Genomic DNA, 17,969 nt, shown 5'->3' with positions numbered 1-17,969 from the left:
AGCCAGGGCAGTGGATAAACGACAGTGAGACACATAACAGAGATGTGAATGTTTTCTACAAGGGCTTTCCAAATCAAGTTAAATAATTGCAAAAGCAGTGGCCTGAGCCTGAGTCCTGGCCTCTCGTCTTACTCCCTGAACAGCATGAGCTTCACCACCCACTCCCCCTTCTCCTCCAACTATCAGTCCCTGGGTTCCATGCAGTGGCCCAGCCACCAGGTCTGTCTGGCCAGCGTCTATGCAGGTGCCCAAGGGCTCAAGCTCCCAGATCTCTCCATATCCCTCTCCACCAGCTTCTAGGGGCCTGGCCACCAGGATAGCTGGAGATCATAGGGAGCATCCAGGTGAGAAGGAGATCATGCAAGACCTGAATGACTGCCAGGCCCCCTACTTGGAGATAGTGAGGAGCCTAGAGACTGATAATCAGAGACAGGAGATCAAAATCTGGAAACACTTAGAGAAGGTCAGAGACTGGGGGCATTACTTCAAGACCATCAAGAGCTAAGGGCTCAGATTTTTGCAAATTCTGTGGCCAATGCCCGTCTTACTGCTGACAGTGACGACTTCAGAGTCAACCATGAGATGGAGCTGACATTCACCAGTCTGTGAACGACATCCATGGACTCTGCAAGGTCACTGATGACACCAATGTCACTTGGCTGCAGCTGGAGACAGAGGTCGAGGCCCTCAAGGAGGAGTCGCTCTTCATGTAGAACCATGAGGAGGAAGTAAAGGGTCTACGAAACCAAACTGCCAGCTCTGGGTTGACGGTGGAGTTGGATGCCCCAAACCTCTGGACCTCAGGATCACAGCAGACATTGGGCCTGGTATGATGAGCTGCCTCAGAAGAAGCTAGAGGAGCTGGACAAGTACTGGTCCCGGCAGACTGAAGACAGCACCACAGTGGTCACCTTGAAGACCGCTGAGATAGGAGCAGCTGAGATGACCCTCACAGAGCTGAAACACAAGGCCCAGTCAACCTGGACTTGGTGAGAAAACGGAAGGCCAGCTTGGAGAACAGCCTGCGGGAGTTGGTGGTCCTCTACACGATGTAGATGGAGCAGCCCAACGGGTCCTGCTGCACACGGAGTCAGAGCTGTCCCAGACCCGGGAATAGGCACAGTCCCAGACCCAGGAGTACCAGACCCAGGAGTACCAGGCCCTGCTGAAAATCAAGGTCAGACTGGACACTGAGATCACCACCGCCCTTTGCTTGCTGGCAGATGGGGAGGGTTTCTGTCTTGGTATTACTCTGGATAGCAACAACTCCTTGCAAACCATCCAGAACACCAGCACCTACAGGATTGAGGACAGCGACACGGTATCTGAGACCAATGACACTATAATTCTGAGACATTGAGGCAGCAGAAACAGGGTACCCTTTGGGGAGCAGGAAGTCAATAAAAAGTTCAGAGGTAGATAAATAGATAGATAGATGCAAAAGCATGTTTTGAACAACCTGTAGGCCCACTTCATGAACAGGCATACCACAGGCCTCAGGTCCACATTTGCTCTGGTAGTTTTCAACCCTGCTGGGCTTGATCATACCACTGTTATAATTACCAAAGACCTGTGAGAAAAGAAAAGAGGAAGATGGCACATAAGTGTTCCTCATGAACAAAAGTTTCAGGGTAGTTTGGGGAAAAAATGCAAGTGAATTGAGTCACCATAGGGTTGCTAAAATCAAGAAACTGTCCAAATTAGCCAGGACCATTTCTATTAAAACAGCAATTTATTATAAATAAAATTATCAGGTCAGTGATACAGGTCCAGAAAACTTTTTTTTTTTTTTTAGGGTCCATCAATTACTCCAGTTTAAATGTCATTACATTAGAGAGAAGGATATTTGCTGCCAATGCTAGCCATTTGAATTTAGTAGGACTCAGAGTCTTATAAGTGAAAATGCCAGAGATTGGGGTACCTAGGTGGCTCAGTCGGTTAAGTGTTTGCCTTCGGCTCAGGTCATGATCCCAGGGTCCTTGGATTGAGCCCCACATCGGGCTCCCTGCTCAGCGGGGAGCCTGCTTCTCCATTTCCCTCTGCCTACCACTCCCCCTCTGTGCTCTCTCTCTCTCTGTCAAATAAATAAAATCTTTTAAAAAATGCCAGAGATCATAAAACGCAGAGTGAAAAATTTTATTATTTCTATTCATGCGATGTCAGAGATTGAAATTAATTTCTTAAAATGTAGAGAATTAGGTAAAGGAGTGAAGAACTGAAGTTATGCTCCCCTTTAAAGATTTCAGAATGATGGAACTTTTTTTCAATGACATAGAGAGGGCTGTCTAAAGGAATATAGCTAACGGCCTCCAAGAATAAAATAGGTCTTACCTCAGAAGAGCACAGACAGATAAAAACCAAGGTGAAGACACTGGGGCCGAAACAGTGACATCAAAGAACAGATGAAGCAGAACGGGGGTGTTAAGAGCAGAACCAGGTCATAAGAGAACAAAAACACTCCCTTCAAAAATCAAAGGTCTATGAAAAGAGAGAGGATTGTTGCGAGTTGAAAATGGGCAGAATACAGTACCCAAAGTGAGCCTGAGATAATAGAAGGGTTTAACCAGACGGATCAAGTGCAAGGAAAGATTGAGCCATGCACTTGGCCATGGCTGCCGAAGAAACGAGTGGCCCCCAGCGGACATGGTGGGTCGAGTGGTTCTCAGTGAGCCGGATCTGGAAGCACGAAAGCCCTCCCGGCTCAGGCAGACACCGGTCCGGCTCCCCCACGCCTTTAAGAACTGAGCAAAGTGCTATTTTCAATGGCAGACACTTAAGGGGAAGGTGAAGTGAGCCCGGCAGGGAAACAAGGAGCTCGTGGTACTTTACAAAGAAGAGAGGACATTGAGGACAAGTTGCCACTATCTTTAGAAGCGCGGAGCAGGGGACTTTCGTAGGAAATTTTCCACACCATAACAGAATGTTCAACAAAGTGGGAAAAGAAAGTCTAGACTGGTGCAAAATCACAAAACATGTCAGGGGGCTTAGAGGGGATACATGACAATGGGGAAGAAGCGGGAGAAGAGAGATGGTGCTGGGGTCACAGAAGACTTGGGCAGATGATGGATGGTCTCTGCTGTGTCTCCAGGAATTGAGGGATATGAGAGCAGGGCCTGCAGTGGGGGTGCAGGGACAGGAGTCAGCAACCCAGAGAAGTCAGCTGGAGCTCGGATGCGAGGATGATGAGGAACAGCTCACTCTGGGCAGAGCCCGGCTTCAGTTTCCGCAGGCAGTAGCAGTCTGGCAGTTACAGAAGGCTTATGTCGGGACTGACAAAATAAAATACAAGGTCATAAAAAAGAAAAACCAGGGAAATCTGATACTATGACAGGATGGACTGATGAAGAGCCTAGGCCCATGAGGATTTTTACTTCCAGGTTTGGCAGGTGTAGAATAGTAGCTATCGTGTTTTGAGAATTTACTTGTACCAAGGACCTTCTGTTCTTTTTATATATATATATAATTTTTTAAAAAGATTTTATTTATTTATTTGACAGAGATCACAAGTAGGCAGAGAGGCAGACAAGGAAGTAGGGTGTAGCAGGCTCCCTGCTGAGCAGGGAGCCCGATGCAGGGCTCGATCCCAGGACTCTGGGATCATGACCTGAGCGGAAGGCAGAGGTTTTAACCCACTGAGCCACCCACATGCCCCGAGGACCTTCTGTTCTATATATCCACTAATCTTTACAACAACCCATTTTATAGAGCCAAATTCATTGTTCAAAGAGGTTAAGCCCCAAACACCTCTGCATCTATATTGTTTTCCTTTGATGTGGACATTTTCCCCTCATCTTTTTCCAAGGTATACATTACAACATTATTCATATTAAAAAACAACATATTAAAAAACAACAAATGTCCAAGTAAGATAAGATAAGATACCACTTTTAGGTATCTACCCAAGAAATAAACACGTGTCCACACAAAAAGTTGCATACAAATGTTCATAGCAGCATTATCTCTAATCACAAAAAACTGAAAACAACCCAAATGGCTACCAATGGATGAATGAGTGAACAAGATGTAGTATTATCTATACATGGGGATATTATTTGTCAAATGAGGTATGGGAGCCTCCTATAGCATGGACGGATCCTGAGTACTTCGTGCTATGGGAAAGAAGCCAGTCACAAAGGACCAAATATTGTAAAATTCCATTTATATGAAAAGTCCAAAATAGGCAAATATATAGACACAAAAAGTAGATTAGGGGTCACCTGGGGCTGGGGAGAAAGGGAAAGCAGAAGTTTGGTGGTGGCAGCTAAAGGCTATGGGGTTTCTTTTTGGAGTGATGAAGATATTCCAAAATTGATTGCACTTTTGCTTGCACACCTCTGAAAATGCTAAACGTCATTGAATTATACACTTAAGTAGGTGAATTATGTGATATATACATCACCTCTAAAAAACTGTTCCTAGGGCGCCTGGGTGATGGCGCTGGTTAAGCATCTGACTCTTGGTTTTGGCTCAAGTTGTTATCTCGGGGTCGTGAGATCGAGCCCTGTGTTGGGCTCCTCACTCAGCCTGGAGTCTGCTTGAGATGCTCTCTCCCCTCAGCCCCTCCCACTTGTGCTCTCTCTCTCTCTCTAAAATAAATAAATAAATCTTAAAAAAAAAAGAAAAGAAAAAGAAAAAAACTATTACAAAAACAAAACAAAACAAAACCAGAAAACTTGGCTTTGAATCCTCAGTCATGTGTCATGACACACCTAAAGAAAGTAATAAAGGTGGCCCTGTTTTTACATTCTAGCTCCCACCCGTGGCCCCATCCTCAGGCTCACTGTCCACAGTACTGGTGCCTGGCTCTGCCTCCAGGCTCAGACTAGACAAGGCAGCTGAAAGGCTATTCTTGGGGCTTGGACAGGAGCCAGAAGAAGTAACAGGTGCCAGTATCTCATGTGAGAAGGGTGTTATTATCATGCCCCTCGAAGGGGAAAGGAAATATTTAGTAAGATTGTATCATTCACAAAAGAGCGCTAGTATGTTGCAGAAGTAGGGTGTGAACCCAGACAGTCTGATGTCTCAGCAGGGACTGAACTGCAACCTTCCAGAGACCGGGTGGGTCCTAAGAGTAGGACACCACATTCTTGTGCACACTGTTAGTGGGACTGTAAATTGTAGCACACTTTCAGGGGGACAATTTGGCAGGAGGCATCAAACATCAAAAATAGAGGCACACTTTTTGATCCAGCAACCCCACATTCAGAAATTTATGCTAAAGAAGCCATCAAACAGGGGTACCTGGGTGGCTCAGTGGGTTAAGCCTCAGTCTTCAGCTCAGGTCATGATCCCAGGGTCCTAGGATCAAGCCCCGCATTGGGCTCTCTGCTCAGCATGGAGCCTGCTTCCCCCTCCCTTCTGCCTGGCCCTTTACCTACTCATGATCTCTCTCTCTCTCTGTGTCAAATAAATAAATAAAATCTTAAAAATAAAAAAGAAATCATCAAACAAATGAACAGAGATATATACTAACAGAAGGATTTTCATCAAGGTGTTGTATACACAGTAATAGGCCAAAAAAAATTTTTTTTAAAGATTTTATTTATTTATTTGATAGAGAGAGTGATCACAAGTAGGCAGAGAGGCAGGCAGAGAGAGGGGGAGGGAAGCAGGCTCCCTGCTGAGCAGAGAGCCTGATGCAGGGCTCAATCCCAGGACCCTGGGATCATGACCTGAGCCACCCAGGCCCCCTCCCCAAAAAGATTTTTTTTTAAGAAAAATCCATGTTTCCATCCACAAAGGAGGGAAACAAACAAAACCTAGATCTTGGGTTGCAAAATATTATTTCTAAATAGTCTGAAATAGCTGTAGGGACTCTGAAATAGCTGTTGGGCCTGGGGGGCAAGGCTAGCCTGCCTTCCTTCGTTGGACCTCTCAGGCTTACCTGTGCATCCATATTTCTCCTTTCTCCAACAGGAGCAAACTCAGTAACAAAGTCAGAGACAAAAAATGCAGGCCCAGAACCTGACCACATTTACCACTGTTGTAGATGGAAACAAACAATTGGATTCGAAATAGGTAATATTTATATTTTTAAAATTCCTTTTGGGGCGCCTGGGTGGCTCAGTGGGTTAAAGCCTCTGCCTTCACCTCAGGTCAAGATCCCGGGATCCTGGGATCAAGCCCTTGGGCTCTCTGTTCAGCAGGGAGCCTCCTTCTCTCTCTCTCTCTGCCTGCCTCTCTGCCTACTTGTGATCTCTTTCTGTCAATAAATAAATAAAATCTTCAAAAAAAAAATTCCTTTAAACAATGTAAAATTGAGGAATTTTCTTCCAAGCCTGTTACTGAGCTATAATGAGAGCATGTAGAATTTTTAAAATTTGGGACACTGGGGAAGCTTCAGTCTTTTAGAAATGAATGGCTTGATTTATACCAACAAGAGAAGGAAAAACTGATCTTCTGAGACTGACTGGGAATCTATGGGAAGTGTTTGATGAGCTCCTCACCTATAACAGTAGATGGCCAGAAGTCCATTTTGTACAATGTGAAAGTTAAGATGGGTCTTAGGTTTAGGAGACATCTGTTTCCACAAGAAGACTCTCTGGTTCACATCATATCATTGCCAATTCAGGAACCTGGTCACCGTACTGTGCTTAGAGTCTATAGAAACACATGTGGAGGTGCACCTGGGTGGCTCAGTGGGTTAAGCCTCTGCCTTCAGCTCAGGTCACGATCCCAGGGTCCTGGGATCGAGCCCCGCATCGGGCTCTCTGCTCAGCAGGGAGCCTGCTTCCTCCTCTCTTTCTCTCTGCCTGCCTCTCTGCCTACTTGTGATCTCTGTCTGCCAAATAAATAAATAAAATCTTAAAAAAAAAAAAAAAGGACACACAGATCTTCCCTGTGCTCTTTTTATTTTTGTAATCTTTTAAAAATCTGATATTATTTCTAAATCAAATGTTAAAAGTAAAAGAAGACTTTAGGCCAGAAACTAAAAATACACCATTGCTTCTCAAATGGTAACATATCATCTTGGCAATATTACTGGCCTATGTCTGATATTACTTTATGTTTTTACATTTATTTTAAATAGATTATATGTTTATATGATTGAAAAATCTGACCACTGGGGCACCTGGGTGGCTCAATCAATTGGGCATCTGCCTTCGGCTCAGGTCATGGTCTTGGGGCCTTGAGATGGAGCCCCACATCAGCACCCATCCAGTGGGAAGGCTGCTTCTCCCTCTCTCGGCTGCTCTCCCCACAGTCCTACTCTCTCTCCCAAATAAATAAATAAAAATTTTTTTTTAAAAATCTGAACACTATGAGAAGGTAGATACTGAGAAATGTCACTCCTGCCCTATCCTCATCCACTTAGCCACCTCACATCTGTAGATAATACATTTATTAGCTTCTGATTTATCTTTCCAGTGATTATTTATGTTGAAATATATTATTCCTCCCTTCCTTACAGAAAATGGGCTGTGCTGTACACACCATTCTGTGCTTTGCTTTCGTCACCTCCAGTATATCATGTAGATCTCTCCATTCTATCGCTTTAGGATATTATCTTTGTTTATAAAGAAAGAGCTATAATAGCTGCCTCATTTATTTACACAGAATGTGTGCCCAACCCTAGGGCTTGGCTGTGGGTTAAATCATATGTGCTTTGCATTTACCTTTCACAGCTGACTCAAAAAGTCAGCTTCTGGGCTTGTCAAAGGTCAAATCCAAAATACCAAGACATTTTCTCAAATATTCTGACCAGTTTTGAACATCAAGGAACAATAAAATTCAAATATGTTTCTTGAAAGAACACTGAAAAGATGGGCTGACCACAAGAGTGTACTAACATTGTCATTGTTCCTTTTTTAAATGCCTCACTCTGGGAATTTTCAGACAGTGTTAGTTTTGTGTTCTTGCTTTTTGCTCTATGTGGCTATAGCCCAGAACTGTCAGAAGAGATTAAGTTTTTATAAAAGAGAACTTTCTAAAGTTTTGAAATATTATGAGCAAATGAAATACTTTTTTCTGCCCATAGTGGAATTCAGCTCAGTTCAACAGACATTTACTAGGCCCTGTACAAACTACCGAGCTCTGTTGAAAAGATGGATAAGACACTGGCCCTGGCTTCAAGATGCATACGAAGAATGTCCCCTTCATGTGGACACTGCTGTGCTGTAGCAGACACACACAAAATGCTGCAGGAGAACAGAGGAAGGACACTGAGCCCTGCCTCGTTAGAGAAAATGAGCTCAGTTGTAAAGACAGGTAAATGCTGAGCAGAGAAAGAGGGCTGGGGCAGCAGAGGGGCAGCTCATTAAGCTTCATGAAGACACAAAAGTAGCCAGTACAGATGGGGAAATGGCAAACGGCTCAATGTCACTAGAGTTCAAGGTGTTAACAGACGTGGCTAGAAAGCGGAGGGCCGTGTATGGTCTGTGCCAGAGCTGGGGCTTGACGCTGGGCAGTTGTTAAAGGATGGAGTTTGGGCGGGTTTGCCTTTTAGAAAGCTCATCTTAGGGGCACCTGGGTGGCTCAGTGGGTTGAAGCCTCTGCCTTCGGCTCAGGTCATGATACCAGGGTCCTGGGATCGAGCCCCGTGTCAGGCTCTTTGCTCAGTGGGGAGCCTGCTTCCTCCTCTCTCTCTCTCTCTCTCTGCCTGCCTCTCTGCCTACTTGTGATCTCTCTTTGTCAAATAAATAAATAAAATCTTAAAAAAAAAAGAAAGAAAGAAAGCACATCTTAGCTTTGGCCTGGAAGGTGGATTTGAGGAGGGCATCAATCCAATCCATAGGGATGGAGAGGAGGGGGCATTGAATTGAAAAAAAACACTACAGGACTTGCTGACTAACGGGTGTAGGGAAAGAAGGCCAGGAAGACCCCTGGGCTCTGACTTGTGTGACTTGGGGAATAGCGGTTCCCTTAAATGAAACGGGGAAAGGTAGGTGGAGGAGGGACCTGTTTAGGTCAAGTTGAATTTGAAGGTAACAGCCAGATGCAGCTACGACCCTGAAAATCAGAAGAGAGTTCTGGTACTAGAGAGATAGATTTGGGCGTTGTGTTCATTTCCTGAGGCTGCTGTAACAAATTACCATAAACTTAGTGTCTTAAAACAATATGGATCTATTCTCTCACAGTTCTGAAGGTGGAATGTCTAAAATCCATCTCACTGGGCTAAAGGTCAAGGTGTCAGCAGGGCTAGTTCCTTCTGGAGGCTCTAGGGGAGAACTTTCCCTACCGTTTCCTGCTTCTAGAAGCCAACTACATTCCTTGGCTTGGGGCCCTTCTTTCGTCTTCAAAGCCAGCACTGTAGAATCTTGCTTGTATCTTCTACTGTCAAGTCTCCCTCTGTGTCCCTTTTGTAAGGACACTTGTGATTACAATCTCCCCATCTTAAGAGCCTTAACTTATTCACAACTGCAAAGTCCCTTCTGTCACGTAAGGCAACATTCACCGGCTCCGGAGATCAGGACCTGGATATAGCTAAGGGATATTATTCAGCCTACGTGTGTGGTTGGCATCGAGTTAATGAGAGAACGTACATAGAGTCAGTGGGGTAGAGGTGTGGATGGAAGGAAGAGCATTGGATCAGGAACAGGACAGTGGGAACACCAAGGTTAAGGGAGTGAGCCTTGGTAGAAGGAACCCAAAGGAGATGGAGAAAGAAGGTGAGTACCAGGAAAGAGCTGGTGTCATGGAGGCAGAAACTGACAACGAATAGGGAGGAGGGAGTGGTCAACAGATGAAATCGGGAAGACCACCAGGAGGTCCCGAGGTGTCTTTTCCATGGCAGCTTCAGTGGAGTACAGGGGGTAGAAAGCAGACGGCAATGAACAGTATGAACGGATGATGAGGAAGGGTGGACCACCCGGTCAACAATTTGGCTAAGAAGAAAAGAGATATGATGACAAGTAGAAAAAAAATGCAGACTCAAGAGAAGTTACTTTGTTTTATTTTGCTTTGTTTCTAGGAAAGTGTGAGTCCAGAGCATACTTGTAGGTTGAAAGGAAAGAGCTCATAGATTGAGAGACACCAAAGATTTATGGAAGAGCGGGGATACCTGATAGAACAAGGTCCCCAAATAGTTTGATGATGTGGCTTCCAGGAGCTCAGATAAATAAAATTTGACATAAGCCTAACCTTTGATCCAGCTTCTAGAAATTTATCTTGCAAAAAGAAATCTTACCAAAGAACTTATAAAAATGCTCACATAGAAGGAAAAAATATACAAGATTGCAAGATTCTTTAAAGGTAAAGAGGTATGTAGAAGGGTGTTCAAGGCAGTATTGCTTATAATAGGGAAAATTTGAAACAATTTACATGTCTATCAGCAAAAGATTAGTAAACTCTGGAGTTGAGAATAGCTTTGAAATCTTGGGGTGCATTTTTTGTCTCTGACTTTGTTACTGAGTTTGCTCCTGTTGGAGAAAGGAGAAATATGGATGCACAGGTAAGCCCGAGAGGTCCAACGAAGGAAGGCAGGCTAGCCTTGCCCCCCAGGCCCAAGTTGAAGACCTAGAGTCCCTACAGCTATTTCAGACTATTTAGAAATAATATTTTGCAACCCAAGATTTAGGTTTTGTTTGTTTCCCTCCTTTGTGGATGGAAACATGGATTTTTCTTAAAAATTTTTTTGGGGGGAGGCGTCTGGGTGGCTCAGTGGGTTAAGCCTCTGCCTTCCGCTCAGGTCATGATCTCAGGGTCCTGGGATCAATCCCCGCATCGGGCTCTCTACCCAGCAAGGAGCCCGCTTCCCCCCACCCCCCCACCGCCGCCTGCCTTTCTGCTTACTTGTGATCTCTGTCAAATAAATAAATAAAATCTTTTTAAAAAAAATCTTGGGGTGGAAAGATTTCCACCTATATATGATATGATCCAGGAATCGTAAAGAAAGGTGTTATGTAATTGATAATAAAACGAACAGCTTCTATAGACCTTATAAACAAGTAGACTAGAAAAAACATTTCAGTCTACCTAATATATAAAGAACCCTTCAAATTCTCTCTCTCTCTCTCTTTTTTTTTTTTTTTTAGCAAGACAGAACGAGTGAGCAAGGAGGGGGTGGGGAATGTCAGAGGGAGAGGTAGACAGAGAATCTTACACAGGCTCCATGCCCAGCACAGAGCCCTACACAGAGCTCGATCTCGCAATCCTAAAATCATGACAGGAGCCGAAATCAAGAGTCAGACACATAACGGATTGAACCACCCAGGCACCCCGTTTCAGTTAGGCATCAGACTCTTGGTTTTGACTCAGGTCATGATCTCAGGGTTGTGAGATGGAGCCCTGTGTTGGGCTCCATGCTGACTCCCTCTCCCCCTTTGTCCCTCTCCCCACTTGCTATCTATCTCAACAAAATAAATAAATCTTTTTAATAAATAAATAAAATAAGAATGACAATCTAATAGAAAAATGGACAAAAGCAATTAACTGGCATTTCATAGAAGATGAAAGTCAAATAGTTAATAAATGTATATTTAATGATCTATCTCATTAGGGATGAGAGAGATGCAGTAATACCATCATTTTTCCAATAAGATCAACAAAAATTCAAAGGAATAATATCTGTTGTTGGCGAGGTTTGGGGGAAAAAGATACTCACAAACAGGGTTGATGGAATTTAAATATATACAATCATTTGAGGGAGCACTTTGGAAGTATCTATTAAAATTTTAAATGTAGGGGCACCTGGGTGGCTCAGTGGTTAAAGCCTCTGCCTTCGGCTCAGGTCATGACCTCAGGGTCCTGGGATCGAGCCCGGCATCAGGCTCTCTGCTCAGCAGGGAGTCTGCTTCCCCCCCTCTCTCTGCCTGCCTCTCTGCCTACTTGTGATCTCTGTCTGTCAAATAAATAAATAAATAATCTTAAGGAAAAAATATTTTTAATGTACCTGACTTTTGACTTAGCATTTCCACTTCTAAAAATCTATCTTACAGAAATACCTCTATACATACACAAGAAATTATGAGTAAGTATGTGTTTTACTGGTACCTATGTTTAAACTTGCCTGAAATGGTGAAAAATTGGATGTGACCTGAATGTCCATTGAGAGAAGAACAGTGAAATAGATTCTGTAGCAAATATATGATGGAATATTGGGAAGCTTTGAGACAGGAAGAATTAGATCTAGATTTAATAAATTAACGTGAAGTTGGGTTATAATATTCAGGCAAAACAAACAAAAACATTTATACATTTATGTTTTTGTATATTACATATACATTATACATGTACATTTATGTTTATATCTACATTTATGTTTAGATTTACATTTATGTTTATATCTATTTACATTTATGTTTATATCTATTATCTATTGTATATTATATTTATAATATAAATACATTATATTTCTAATGTAAAATATTATATATAATATATAATATATATATAATATATAAGTTCAGGGTATAGCATGCTCCATTTTTGGAAACAAAAACTGTTTCCACGTACTAGACAAAATAAGGATTCAGTAACATACAAACATGGACAAATCTCCTATGCATTATGCTAAGTGAAAGAAGCCACACTTAAAAGGCTGCATGCAGTGTAATTCCATCCATACAACCCTCTTGAAAAAAGCAAAACTATAGGAACAGAAAACAGATCAGTGGTTGCCAGGGCTGGAGGTCGGGAAGGAGGTCACCTGAAAGGGACACAAGAGAAATGTTTGTTGTGATGGAAACATTCCTTAACTCAATTGTGGTATCAGTTCCACAACTGCACGCATTTATACACACGGAGGGTAAAGTTTACTGCATATGAATTACACTTCAGTACATCTGAATTTTTAAAAAGTTTGTAAAGGTTCCCAGTAAACTGCTAATAATAATTACCGCAGGGAGAATGGGTGTGGAGGAGTATGGGATGGGAAGAATCTTGCACAATTTACACTTCTGAATAATCTGGATTATTTTTAGTAAGCATACACTGCTTCTGTAATTTTTGGTAAGGTTCTAATAAGTATGGCATGCTCCAACAATGGAACATTATGCAGCCACTAGAGGTAGTTTTACATGTACTAACACATAAAGACATTCACAATCCCTGTTAAGTAGAAAAAAAAATATTGTATGACAATACACAATCACAGGGTTGGAAAAACACAATAGAATTAAGTGTATAGGGGCGCCTGGGTGGCTCAGTGGGTTAAGCCTCTGCCTTTGGCTCAGGTCATGATCCCAGGGTCCTGGGATCAAGCCCTGCATCGGGCTCTCTGCTCAGTGGGAAGCCTGCTTCCCCCTCTCTCTCTGCCTGCCTCTCTGCCTGCTTGTGATCTCTGTCAAATAAATAAATAAAATCTTTAAAAAAAAAAAAAAGGAATTATGTGTATACATATATGTTTAGCTTTATATGTGGTTGTATCTCTGTATGGGTATGAGTGTGTCCAAATAGGAAGGATACATGCCATATATTTACCAGTAATTTAACAGTATTCACTTTGGGGGCATAGTATTGTGGATTTGTGGAGGGGATTACTTTTATTTTTAATTTTGGTTGAACAGTTACTAGGGTATGTCATTTCTATAATTATAGAAACATTATGGTTTTTTGCGGTTTTTAAAAAGATTTTATTTATTTATTTATTTGACAGACAGAGATCACAAGTAGGCAGAGAGGCAGGCAGAGAGAAGGGGGGAAGCAGACTCCCTGCTGAGCAGAGAGCCCGATTCAGGGCTCAATCCCAGGACCCTGAGATCATGACCTGAGCCGAAGGCAGAGACTTAACCTACTAAGCCACCCAGGTGCCCCAACATTATGGTTTTTATTTGTTTTTTGTCTGCTTTTTTAAAAAGATTTATTTATTTGAAAGAAAGAGAGAGAGAGAGATAACACGAACAGGATGGGCAGAGGGAGAAGGAGAGAGAATTTCAAGCAGACTCCACACTGAGTGTGGAGCCCAATGCAGGGCACAATCCCAGTACCCTGAGCAGGGAGAGGGGTAGGGGGAGAGAGAATCTCAAGCAGATTCCATGCAGAGCACAGAGCCTGACTCCCGGCTCAATCTCCTGAGATCATGACCTAAGTGGAAATCATTCAACCAGCTGAGCCACCCAGGCTCTCCCAACATTGTGGTTTTAAGTAGCATAACTGAAGAGGTTGCTTTGACCAAGAGGAGGACCGTCCATCCTGAGAGTGGAGGTAAGACCAGTATGGATATAAAAAGCTTTGTAGGTTGGACAATAGATAGAAATGTCTGTAATTTTGGCCTCAATTTTCTCAGTAGAATAAGTCCTCTGGTGAGAGTACAGGGCAATAGGTTTTAGGAGGAGAGTAAGGAGTTTAAGGACAGTACAAAGGTCTGGAATAACTTGAGAGGTGCGACAAGAAGGGTTGAGGCTAACTGGAAAGCGTTGCTGAGGACAAGAGGTTACAAATGCCTTCTGGAGCCCGGGCCCTGAGCTCAGCAAACCCTGAACCTCATCAAACTGGGGCAGGCAGGGTTATCCCCTGGGACAGCCTGGTGACTGTTACAGCCCAGTGTTGCCATGACTCCAAGAGAAGGCAGAAATACAGCTTTTTCATTTTTTGATTTTTTTAAAGGTTTTTATTTACCTATTTGACAGAAAGAGAGAGCACAAGCAGGGGGAGTAGCAGGCAGAGGGAGAGGCAGGCTTCCCACTGAGCAGGGAGCCCCATGTGGAACTCAATCCCAGGACCCTGGGGATCATGACCTGAGCCAAAGGCAGACACTTAACTGACTGAGCCACCCAGGCATCCCAAAATACAGCTTTTTAGATGAAATCATCCAACTAAAAATATTGACAGGTAGTTAAATGTTTCAAACGCTGTCTAGGCCAAAACAAGATCTAACAGTCCATTGCTGGCGGGGTGGGGGGTGGGTATGTGTGTATGGTATGGTTTATTTTTTCCTAATATTACTGAAGTATATTTTTTATTCCCCTATGTCTTTACAGCCCTACACCTTTTAACTCACTGAAGCTTGTTTCGGTGGGAGGTGAGATGCAGTTCAGAATAATAACAAAATCATTGCTCAGTTGTGATGTTGAGTACATGCCTTTTAAAGGAACCCAGAAGAAAAAATAGTTTTGAAATTCAAGCTTTCAGAGCCAAGAACTGATACCCGTTTGAGAGGGAAAAGTGTTTCTGTATTTTAAAAACTTCCTCTTAGATATCTAGAGCAGGAACTTGGCTTTCACAGAGCCCATAGGAGAAGGATTTCTATGAGATGTGGGAGTTGTTTTTTGCTTCAAGAGAAGAGTCATCATTTGGTTGGCAGGAGCAGGGAGGAGAAGACGAGTATTAGATAGGAGAGTGAGTCCTAAATGCCCAGATAGGTCCGAAGTGGAGGGTGGGTGGGGAGTGGGCAGGGGTCACTCATGTCCTGCTTCCCTCTTGAACCCCTGGGAGGAGATGTCTTCCAAACTAGCACTGGGCAGCCGTATTCCAGTAGCAACTTTAGTAGGACAAGTCTAGACAGACAGAGGGACTGAGTTAGCCTCTGCTCTGACAAGCCTACCTGACTCTAAGAGGCCAGGATGCTACTAAAATTTCCCTCAGGCCTCAGAGGAGATGGAGAAATGAGCAGAGAGGGCTGGCCGGCAAGCCACGGAGTCACCATCATGAGGGATGAGCCGACCCTGTACCCGTCCCAGTCAGAGCAGACCGTCGGGAGGTTGGCACGGCCAGTGGGAGCTGGGGGGGGGTAGCAAGCAAGCAACAGAAATACGCATCACAGGAGACTCTAAGGCATGCTGAAGTGAGAGCACAGGGAGCTCACATTGGCTGTTGCCTCACTGGGTAGTCGGGGAACAGTGTGCGGAGGGGATGAGAATACTCGGACAACGATTCTAATTACCCGATGAGCAGATGAAAATCATTCTTGAAGTGCTGACTGCAGGGACACCCAGAAATTTAAAAAAAAAAATTTTTTTTTCTGAGAATACTCTCTTAAGACACCCGGGTGGCTCAGTCAGTTGAGCATCCAACTCTTGGTTTCAGCTCAGGTCATGATCTCAGGGTCGTGAGATCAAGCCCTACATCAGGCTCCATGCTCAGAGCAGAATCTTCTTGAAATTCTCCCTCCCCTCTGCCCCTCCCCCCACCCATGCACTCTCTCTCTCAAATACATACATAAAATTTAAAAATATGTATATACTCCCCTCACTTCCTTCCTCTTCTCCACAAACAAATAAGCAAACACTAAAGCAGTCACTACAGGAAACAAATCAGAGATTGGACTTCCTTCTGCTCTCTGAATTACATCTAGGACAACGGCACCATAATGTTTTCCGTGCCTCGGGCTCTGCCGTGGCCCTGATTTCCAGGGGAGTGAGTACCTGAGCAACCGTATCTGGACCAGCTAACTACGAAAGGTGCTCACGAAGAGAAGAACAAGGAGGTCTCAGGTTAAAGAGGGCTCCCCAAGGTCAGAGAGCTGGTGAGGTAGGAGAGAGGCTGTAAGGGTGTGGTCAGAGCCGGTGTGCGCAGGCCTTGGGCTGTGGCCGTCAAGGTGGGGGACTAAGTGGGGCTAGAGAAGGGCACAGGTTGCTGTCAAGGTCACCAGGATAAAGAGGTGGTAGGACTGAGGAGTCGGGCGCCAGTCTTCAGTGAAAGTGGAGGGCCTCCTAACCATAAACAGATGCCAGATGCCCCGTTTCCATAACTGGACCTTCATCTAATGTAGCCATAGGCATGTTAATATTGAGTAGTAAGTTTACATGGAATACTAACAGAATTACACATTGATCAATAACATTGATTATTTTTCTCCTGTTTGTCAGACTTCAGCGAAATTAGGATCTATATATGCAATAATAACTCTATTGGGCTGCTTCCTTTTTTTTTTAATTAAACACACATATAAACTTGTCCTTCCCGTTTTCAACTGACAAAACGAAACATACTATCATTTGAAAATGTTGAGTTTAGTCAGTTAAAGGTGGACCTGAGCTCCCCGGGGGCGCCTGTTCTGTGCATTTTCATTTGACATCCACAGTGAGATGGCAGAGACAGTTTTCCATTTGCATAAATGCCTGTTTTCTTTTTTAAGTCTCCAGAGAAAATTACTACCCAGGAAAGACTTTTTTTAAGACTTGTTTTCTTTCGCCCTGTGCCAGACTAAAGTATTCCTGAGAGAAAACAGACCTTCTCAGGGCATCCCGTACTCAGTGCATAATATCCAGTTCTGAATGAATTAACATTTTTCCTACCGAAATGAGTGAAACACAGGCTACAAGGCAATCTGTGTTGACTGCTGGTTAATCTTTAGTTTTAGGACGCATTAGCCTGGTCTTTTCTCCTTATTGATTCAAATATCTGATGCTAAGCTTTACTTGTCAAATAAACTGAAAGTCTAGCTTTCTTCTATCTTCAAGTTTGTAGCTACAGATTTGTCTATGGTCTGAAGAGGGAAAAGTCAAGATGGTTATAGTGGAATGTTGGAAATGGTGACATAGTTACTGTCATTTTAAAGGCTCTGCTCTGCTGAGTAAAGGAGGTTCTTTTTGTTTTCGAAACGATGTCCACCTAATTTTCTCTAATTTTTTTAAAGATCTATTTATTTGAGAGAGAGAGAGAGAGAGCACATGCATGGTGTGGGGGAAGGGGCAGAGGGAGAGGGAGAGGGTCTTACACAGACTCTGCACTGAATACAGAGCCCCACAGAGGGCTGGATCTCACGATCCTGAGATCATGACCTGAGCCGAAATCAAGAGCCTGCTGCTTAACTGACTGTGCCACCCAAGCACCCCTAATTTTCTCTAATTTTTATTTCACCTTGTTAATTGAGATTTTCACAAGCCCTTGAGGCTGCCCTGGATCAGGTCCAGGAGTTGGTAGGGTAAGGGAAGTCCTTGTGAAAATCTAAGCAGTTTGATACCCCCCATGCAATGGGCTACATTTTCAACTATCCTTGTAGAGAGCAAGAAATTTTAGTGAGGAAAACCACAGATAATATGGAAATCCTTTTTATTCACTTTGGACGTTTGTCCCAGTGCACACACATTTCTATTACATAGCAATGTGCCATGACTGCAAATGTCCACAAGGTCCTGTGGGAGATACCA

At 43.6% G+C, this 17,969-nt stretch overlaps 1 pseudogene across 1 annotated transcript; it reads left to right on the top strand.

Annotated features, from left to right (window-relative positions):
- Positions 1–144: 144 nt before the first annotated feature.
- LOC308340273 (keratin, type I cytoskeletal 18-like) lies at positions 145–1,360 on the top strand (annotated as a pseudogene). Its single transcript has one exon. The product of its transcript is annotated as a keratin, type I cytoskeletal 18-like (transcript).
- The last annotated feature ends 16,609 nt before the right edge of the window (positions 1,361–17,969 follow it).

Source organism: Martes martes (genome assembly GCF_963455335.1).
Source record: "Martes martes genome assembly, chromosome: 3".
Taxonomy (NCBI): Eukaryota; Metazoa; Chordata; class Mammalia; order Carnivora; family Mustelidae; genus Martes; species Martes martes.
Note: the sequence above shows the minus strand (reverse complement) of the source record. Positions and strands in the feature narration are given on the sequence as shown.